Source organism: Hippoglossus hippoglossus, unplaced genomic scaffold (genome assembly GCF_009819705.1).
Source record: "Hippoglossus hippoglossus isolate fHipHip1 unplaced genomic scaffold, fHipHip1.pri scaffold_101_arrow_ctg1, whole genome shotgun sequence".
In the NCBI taxonomy this organism is placed as follows: Eukaryota; Metazoa; Chordata; class Actinopteri; order Pleuronectiformes; family Pleuronectidae; genus Hippoglossus; species Hippoglossus hippoglossus.
The window spans coordinates 1-7,199 of record NW_022986820.1 but is presented as its reverse complement, the minus strand read 5'-3'; the positions used below and the strand labels follow the sequence as shown (position 1 = coordinate 7,199).

General features: G+C 46.8%; 15 non-coding genes across 15 annotated transcripts; all 15 read right to left on the bottom strand.

Annotated features, from left to right (window-relative positions):
• Window positions 1-37: 37 nt before the first annotated feature.
• LOC117758985 lies at window positions 38-229 on the bottom strand. The gene has a single exon (XR_004613398.1). It is a non-coding gene; the product is annotated as a U2 spliceosomal RNA (small nuclear RNA).
• A 179-nt stretch (window positions 230-408) lies between these two features.
• LOC117758990 lies at window positions 409-521 on the bottom strand. Its single transcript, XR_004613403.1, has one exon. It is a non-coding gene; the product is annotated as a U5 spliceosomal RNA (small nuclear RNA).
• A 503-nt stretch (window positions 522-1,024) lies between these two features.
• Window positions 1,025-1,216, bottom strand: LOC117758984. The gene has a single exon (XR_004613397.1). It is a non-coding gene; the product is annotated as a U2 spliceosomal RNA (small nuclear RNA).
• A 179-nt stretch (window positions 1,217-1,395) lies between these two features.
• Window positions 1,396-1,508, bottom strand: LOC117758991. The gene has a single exon (XR_004613404.1). It is a non-coding gene; the product is annotated as a U5 spliceosomal RNA (small nuclear RNA).
• A 502-nt stretch (window positions 1,509-2,010) lies between these two features.
• Window positions 2,011-2,202, bottom strand: LOC117758983. Its single transcript, XR_004613396.1, has one exon. It is a non-coding gene; the product is annotated as a U2 spliceosomal RNA (small nuclear RNA).
• A 179-nt stretch (window positions 2,203-2,381) lies between these two features.
• LOC117758989 lies at window positions 2,382-2,494 on the bottom strand. The gene has a single exon (XR_004613402.1). It is a non-coding gene; the product is annotated as a U5 spliceosomal RNA (small nuclear RNA).
• Window positions 2,495-2,996: 502 nt separating this feature from the next.
• On the bottom strand, window positions 2,997-3,188 carry LOC117758996. Its single transcript, XR_004613409.1, has one exon. It is a non-coding gene; the product is annotated as a U2 spliceosomal RNA (small nuclear RNA).
• A 179-nt stretch (window positions 3,189-3,367) lies between these two features.
• On the bottom strand, window positions 3,368-3,480 carry LOC117758988. Its single transcript, XR_004613401.1, has one exon. It is a non-coding gene; the product is annotated as a U5 spliceosomal RNA (small nuclear RNA).
• A 502-nt stretch (window positions 3,481-3,982) lies between these two features.
• On the bottom strand, window positions 3,983-4,174 carry LOC117758995. Its single transcript, XR_004613408.1, has one exon. It is a non-coding gene; the product is annotated as a U2 spliceosomal RNA (small nuclear RNA).
• A 179-nt stretch (window positions 4,175-4,353) lies between these two features.
• LOC117758987 lies at window positions 4,354-4,466 on the bottom strand. Its single transcript, XR_004613400.1, has one exon. It is a non-coding gene; the product is annotated as a U5 spliceosomal RNA (small nuclear RNA).
• A 502-nt stretch (window positions 4,467-4,968) lies between these two features.
• LOC117758994 lies at window positions 4,969-5,160 on the bottom strand. Its single transcript, XR_004613407.1, has one exon. It is a non-coding gene; the product is annotated as a U2 spliceosomal RNA (small nuclear RNA).
• Window positions 5,161-5,339: 179 nt separating this feature from the next.
• LOC117758992 lies at window positions 5,340-5,453 on the bottom strand. The gene has a single exon (XR_004613405.1). It is a non-coding gene; the product is annotated as a U5 spliceosomal RNA (small nuclear RNA).
• Window positions 5,454-5,955: 502 nt separating this feature from the next.
• Window positions 5,956-6,147, bottom strand: LOC117758993. The gene has a single exon (XR_004613406.1). It is a non-coding gene; the product is annotated as a U2 spliceosomal RNA (small nuclear RNA).
• Window positions 6,148-6,326: 179 nt separating this feature from the next.
• LOC117758986 lies at window positions 6,327-6,439 on the bottom strand. The gene has a single exon (XR_004613399.1). It is a non-coding gene; the product is annotated as a U5 spliceosomal RNA (small nuclear RNA).
• A 503-nt stretch (window positions 6,440-6,942) lies between these two features.
• On the bottom strand, window positions 6,943-7,134 carry LOC117758982. The gene has a single exon (XR_004613395.1). It is a non-coding gene; the product is annotated as a U2 spliceosomal RNA (small nuclear RNA).
• Window positions 7,135-7,199: the final 65 nt, after the last annotated feature.

Here is a 7,199-nt window from a genome sequence, read left to right as displayed (position 1 = left end):
ACAATTGTTTGAGTGTTTGGTTTTCTACAAGGTAAGAACAGAGTGCACCGTTCCCAGCGGCACTGCAATGCTAGGTCGATGCGTGGAGAGAAAGGAGCAAGCTCCAAATTTCTGCCCCTCATGCCAAAAATCTGCTTAATATGTAGTCCTCATATAGAGGACATATCAGATATTAAACTGATAAGAACAGATACTACACTTGATCTTAGCCAAAAGGCCGAGAAGCGATAAGCCCCAAGTGTTGGATGTCCACGCCAAGCTCTTGGCACAAATCTCACTTGTTGTGGTACCCCGTTCGTAGGTGTGCATAACAATGGCTGCTGCTTATCACCTCCGCCCAAGCTCTCCTTTGTGGCGCTTGATTTCTGACCTAGACAGCTCTTTGACTTTTCACAATTTCATAAGGCTCAGCCATACAGCAAAGCCTGCCAAAAATATATTCAACTCATGTTTGTTCCTCTCCACGGAAGTCTTTAGTAAAAGGCGAAAGACTTGTGCGTTATGAAGAGAAACCAGAGTCAGCATGGCCCTCTGTTGGAGAGCAGCAGAGGAGCCTCTCGGTCACAGTCACCACCTTCACGGTAGGCCTCTCTTTGCTTTCCGCATGTCAGATCCCAGTATGCAACATTCCCAACCCGCCCCCATCTGCCAACCAAAATTATACACGTCTTTATTACCTCCTGCCCTGACTACTGTGATTGGCTTTTAAGCCTGCCTAAGCAATACATCCCTGAACCACTTACATTCGCTCCAAAATGCTGACTCTGTTTTCTCACCAAGTCTCCCAGAAGGACTTGAGTGAAAGCAAGTTTCCATTCTTGACAAACGCTTCTAAAATCAATATGGAATCCAGTTCAAGCTCATTGTGACCCCGTGCATGGTCACGTCACAAAGCAGTGAGCCATCAGAGCGGTTTCACACACTTGTGTGTGCCAGGCCGTTACCTCACTTTCATTGAGCCAGTGTAGAATTCACTTTTGATACGCGACAATTGTTTGAGTGTTTGGTTTTCTACAAGGTAAGAACAGAGTGCACCGTTCCCAGCGGCACTGCAATGCTAGGTCGATGCGTGGAGAGAAAGGAGCAAGCTCCAAATTTCTGCCCCTCATGCCAAAAATCTGCTTAATATGTAGTCCTCATATAGAGGACATATCAGATATTAAACTGATAAGAACAGATACTACACTTGATCTTAGCCAAAAGGCCGAGAAGCGATAAGCCCCAAGTGTTGGATGTCCACGCCAAGCTCTTGGCACAAATCTCACTTGTTGTGGTACCCCGTTCGTAGGTGTGCATAACAATGGCTGCTGCTTATCACCTCCGCCCAAGCTCTCCTTTGTGGCGCTTGATTTCTGACCTAGACAGCTCTTTGACTTTTCACAATTTCATAAGGCTCAGCCATACGGCAAAGCCTGCCAAAAATATATTCAACTCATGTTTGTTCCTCTCCACGGAAGTCTTTAGTAAAAGGCGAAAGACTTGTGCGTTATGAAGAGAAACCAGAGTCAGCATGGCCCTCTGCTGGAGAGCAGCAGAGGAGCCTCTCGGTCACAGTCACCACCTTCACGGTAGGCCTCTCTTTGCTTTCCGCATGTCAGATCCCAGTATGCAACATTCCCAACCCGCCCCCATCTGCCAACCAAAATTATACACGTCTTTATTACCTCCTGCCCTGACTACTGTGATTGGCTTTTAAGCCTGCCTAAGCAATACATCCCTGAACCACTTACATTCGCTCCAAAATGCTGACTCTGGTTTCTCACCAAGTCTCCCAGAAGGTCTTGAGTGAAAGCAAGTTTCCATTCTTGACAAACGCTTCTAACTCAATTTGGAATCCAGTTCAAGCTCATTGTGACCCCGTGCATGGTCACGTCACAAAGCAGTGAGCCATCAGAGCGGTTTCACACACTTGTGTGTGCCAGGCCGTTACCTCACTTTCATTGAGCCAGTGTAGAATTCACTTTTGATACGCGACAATTGTTTGAGTGTTTGGTTTTCTACAAGGTAAGAACAGAGTGCACCGTTCCCAGCGGCACTGCAATGCTAGGTCGATGCGTGGAGAGAAAGGAGCAAGCTCCAAATTTCTGCCCCTCATGCCAAAAATCTGCTTAATATGTAGTCCTCATATAGAGGACATATCAGATATTAAACTGATAAGAACAGATACTACACTTGATCTTAGCCAAAAGGCCGAGAAGCGATAAGCCCCAAGTGTTGGATGTCCACGCCAAGCTCTTGGCACAAATCTCACTTGTTGTGGTACCCCGTTCGTAGGTGTGCATAACAATGGCTGCTGCTTATCACCTCCGCCCAAGCTCTCCTTTGTGGCGCTTGATTTCTGACCTAGACAGCTCTTTGACTTTTCACAATTTCATAAGGCTCAGCCATACAGCAAAGCCTGCCAAAAATATATTCAACTCATGTTTGTTCCTCTCCACGGAAGTCTTTAGTAAAAGGCGAAAGACTTGTGCGTTATGAAGAGAAACCAGAGTCAGCATGGCCCTCTGTTGGAGAGCAGCAGAGGAGCCTCTCGGTCACAGTCACCACCTTCACGGTAGGCCTCTCTTTGCTTTCCGCATGTCAGATCCCAGTATGCAACATTCCCAACCCGCCCCCATCTGCCAACCAAAATTATACACGTCTTTATTACCTCCTGCCCTGACTACTGTGATTGGCTTTTAAGCCTGCCTAAGCAATACATCCCTGAACCACTTACATTCGCTCCAAAATGCTGACTCTGGTTTCTCACCAAGTCTCCCAGAAGGTCTTGAGTGAAAGCAAGTTTCCATTCTTGACAAACGCTTCTAACTCAATTTGGAATCCAGTTCAAGCTCATTGTGACCCCGTGCATGGTCACGTCACAAAGCAGTGAGCCATCAGAGCGGTTTCACACACTTGTGTGTGCCAGGCCGTTACCTCACTTTCATTGAGCCAGTGTAGAATTCACTTTTGATACGCGACAATTGTTTGAGTGTTTGGTTTTCTACAAGGTAAGAACAGAGTGCACCGTTCCCAGCGGCACTGCAATGCTAGGTCGATGCGTGGAGAGAAAGGAGCAAGCTCCAAATTTCTGCCCCTCATGCCAAAAATCTGCTTAATATGTAGTCCTCATATAGAGGACATATCAGATATTAAACTGATAAGAACAGATACTACACTTGATCTTAGCCAAAAGGCCGAGAAGCGATAAGCCCCAAGTGTTGGATGTCCACGCCAAGCTCTTGGCACAAATCTCACTTGTTGTGGTACCCCGTTCGTAGGTGTGCATAACAATGGCTGCTGCTTATCACCTCCGCCCAAGCTCTCCTTTGTGGCGCTTGATTTCTGACCTAGACAGCTCTTTGACTTTTCACAATTTCATAAGGCTCAGCCATACAGCAAAGCCTGCCAAAAATATATTCAACTCATGTTTGTTCCTCTCCACGGAAGTCTTTAGTAAAAGGCGAAAGACTTGTGCGTTATGAAGAGAAACCAGAGTCAGCATGGCCCTCTGTTGGAGAGCAGCAGAGGAGCCTCTCGGTCACAGTCACCACCTTCACGGTAGGCCTCTCTTTGCTTTCCGCATGTCAGATCCCAGTATGCAACATTCCCAACCCGCCCCCATCTGCCAACCAAAATTATACACGTCTTTATTACCTCCTGCCCTGACTACTGTGATTGGCTTTTAAGCCTGCCTAAGCAATACATCCCTGAACCACTTACATTCGCTCCAAAATGCTGACTCTGGTTTCTCACCAAGTCTCCCAGAAGGTCTTGAGTGAAAGCAAGTTTCCATTCTTGACAAACGCTTCTAACTCAATTTGGAATCCAGTTCAAGCTCATTGTGACCCCGTGCATGGTCACGTCACAAAGCAGTGAGCCATCAGAGCGGTTTCACACACTTGTGTGTGCCAGGCCGTTACCTCACTTTCATTGAGCCAGTGTAGAATTCACTTTTGATACGCGACAATTGTTTGAGTGTTTGGTTTTCTACAAGGTAAGAACAGAGTGCACCGTTCCCAGCGGCACTGCAATGCTAGGTCGATGCGTGGAGAGAAAGGAGCAAGCTCCAAATTTCTGCCCCTCATGCCAAAAATCTGCTTAATATGTAGTCCTCATATAGAGGACATATCAGATATTAAACTGATAAGAACAGATACTACACTTGATCTTAGCCAAAAGGCCGAGAAGCGATAAGCCCCAAGTGTTGGATGTCCACGCCAAGCTCTTGGCACAAATCTCACTTGTTGTGGTACCCCGTTCGTAGGTGTGCATAACAATGGCTGCTGCTTATCACCTCCGCCCAAGCTCTCCTTTGTGGCGCTTGATTTCTGACCTAGACAGCTCTTTGACTTTTCACAATTTCATAAGGCTCAGCCATACAGCAAAGCCTGCCAAAAATATATTCAACTCATGTTTGTTCCTCTCCACGGAAGTCTTTAGTAAAAGGCGAAAGACTTGTGCGTTATGAAGAGAAACCAGAGTCAGCATGGCCCTCTGTTGGAGAGCAGCAGAGGAGCCTCTCGGTCACAGTCACCACCTTCACGGTAGGCCTCTCTTTGCTTTCCGCATGTCAGATCCCAGTATGCAACATTCCCAACCCGCCCCCATCTGCCAACCAAAATTATACACGTCTTTATTACCTCCTGCCCTGACTACTGTGATTGGCTTTTAAGCCTGCCTAAGCAATACATCCCTGAACCACTTACATTCGCTCCAAAATGCTGACTCTGGTTTCTCACCAAGTCTCCCAGAAGGTCTTGAGTGAAAGCAAGTTTCCATTCTTGACAAACGCTTCTAACTCAATTTGGAATCCAGTTCAAGCTCATTGTGACCCCGTGCATGGTCACGTCACAAAGCAGTGAGCCATCAGAGCGGTTTCACACACTTGTGTGTGCCAGGCCGTTACCTCACTTTCATTGAGCCAGTGTAGAATTCACTTTTGATACGCGACAATTGTTTGAGTGTTTGGTTTTCTACAAGGTAAGAACAGAGTGCACCGTTCCCAGCGGCACTGCAATGCTAGGTCGATGCGTGGAGAGAAAGGAGCAAGCTCCAAATTTCTGCCCCTCATGCCAAAAATCTGCTTAATATGTAGTCCTCATATAGAGGACATATCAGATATTAAACTGATAAGAACAGATACTACACTTGATCTTAGCCAAAAGGCCGAGAAGCGATAAGCCCCAAGTGTTGGATGTCCACGCCAAGCTCTTGGCACAAATCTCACTTGTTGTGGTACCCCGTCCGTAGGTGTGCATAACAATGGCTGCTGCTTATCACCTCCGCCCAAGCTCTCCTTTGTGGCGCTTGATTTCTGACCTAGACAGCTCTTTGACTTTTCACAATTTCATAAGGCTCAGCCATACAGCAAAGCCTGCCAAAAATATATTCAACTCATGTTTGTTCCTCTCCACGGAAGTCTTTAGTAAAAGGCGAAAGACTTGTGCGTTATGAAGAGGAAACCAGAGTCAGCATGGCCCTCTGTTGGAGAGCAGCAGAGGAGCCTCTCGGTCACAGTCACCACCTTCACGGTAGGCCTCTCTTTGCTTTCCGCATGTCAGATCCCAGTATGCAACATTCCCAACCCGCCCCCATCTGCCAACCAAAATTATACACGTCTTTATTACCTCCTGCCCTGACTACTGTGATTGGCTTTTAAGCCTGCCTAAGCAATACATCCCTGAACCACTTACATTCGCTCCAAAATGCTGACTCTGGTTTCTCACCAAGTCTCCCAGAAGGTCTTGAGTGAAAGCAAGTTTCCATTCTTGACAAACGCTTCTAACTCAATTTGGAATCCAGTTCAAGCTCATTGTGACCCCGTGCATGGTCACGTCACAAAGCAGTGAGCCATCAGAGCGGTTTCACACACTTGTGTGTGCCAGGCCGTTACCTCACTTTCATTGAGCCAGTGTAGAATTCACTTTTGATACGCGACAATTGTTTGAGTGTTTGGTTTTCTACAAGGTAAGAACAGAGTGCACCGTTCCCAGCGGCACTGCAATGCTAGGTCGATGCGTGGAGAGAAAGGAGCAAGCTCCAAATTTCTGCCCCTCATGCCAAAAATCTGCTTAATATGTAGTCCTCATATAGAGGACATATCAGATATTAAACTGATAAGAACAGATACTACACTTGATCTTAGCCAAAAGGCCGAGAAGCGATAAGCCCCAAGTGTTGGATGTCCACGCCAAGCTCTTGGCACAAATCTCACTTGTTGTGGTACCCCGTTCGTAGGTGTGCATAACAATGGCTGCTGCTTATCACCTCCGCCCAAGCTCTCCTTTGTGGCGCTTGATTTCTGACCTAGACAGCTCTTTGACTTTTCACAATTTCATAAGGCTCAGCCATACAGCAAAGCCTGCCAAAAATATATTCAACTCATGTTTGTTCCTCTCCACGGAAGTCTTTAGTAAAAGGCGAAAGACTTGTGCGTTATGAAGAGAAACCAGAGTCAGCATGGCCCTCTGTTGGAGAGCAGCAGAGGAGCCTCTCGGTCACAGTCACCACCTTCACGGTAGGCCTCTCTTTGCTTTCCGCATGTCAGATCCCAGTATGCAACATTCCCAACCCGCCCCCATCTGCCAACCAAAATTATACACGTCTTTATTACCTCCTGCCCTGACTACTGTGATTGGCTTTTAAGCCTGCCTAAGCAATACATCCCTGAACCACTTACATTCGCTCCAAAATGCTGACTCTGGTTTCTCACCAAGTCTCCCAGAAGGTCTTGAGTGAAAGCAAGTTTCCATTCTTGACAAACGCTTCTAACTCAATTTGGAATCCAGTTCAAGCTCATTGTGACCCCGTGCATGGTCACGTCACAAAGCAGTGAGCCATCAGAGCGGTTTTCACACACTTGTGTGTGCCAGGCCGTTACCTCACTTTCATTGAGCCAGTGTAGAATTCACTTTTGATACGCGACAATTGTTTGAGTGTTTGGTTTTCTACAAGGTAAGAACAGAGTGCACCGTTCCCAGCGGCACTGCAATGCTAGGTCGATGCGTGGAGAGAAAGGAGCAAGCTCCAAATTTCTGCCCCTCATGCCAAAAATCTGCTTAATATGTAGTCCTCATATAGAGGACATATCAGATATTAAACTGATAAGAACAGATACTACACTTGATCTTAGCCAAAAGGCCGAGAAGCGATAAGCCCCAAGTGTTGGATGTCCACGCCAAGCTCTTGGCACAAATCTCACTTGTTGTGGTACCCCG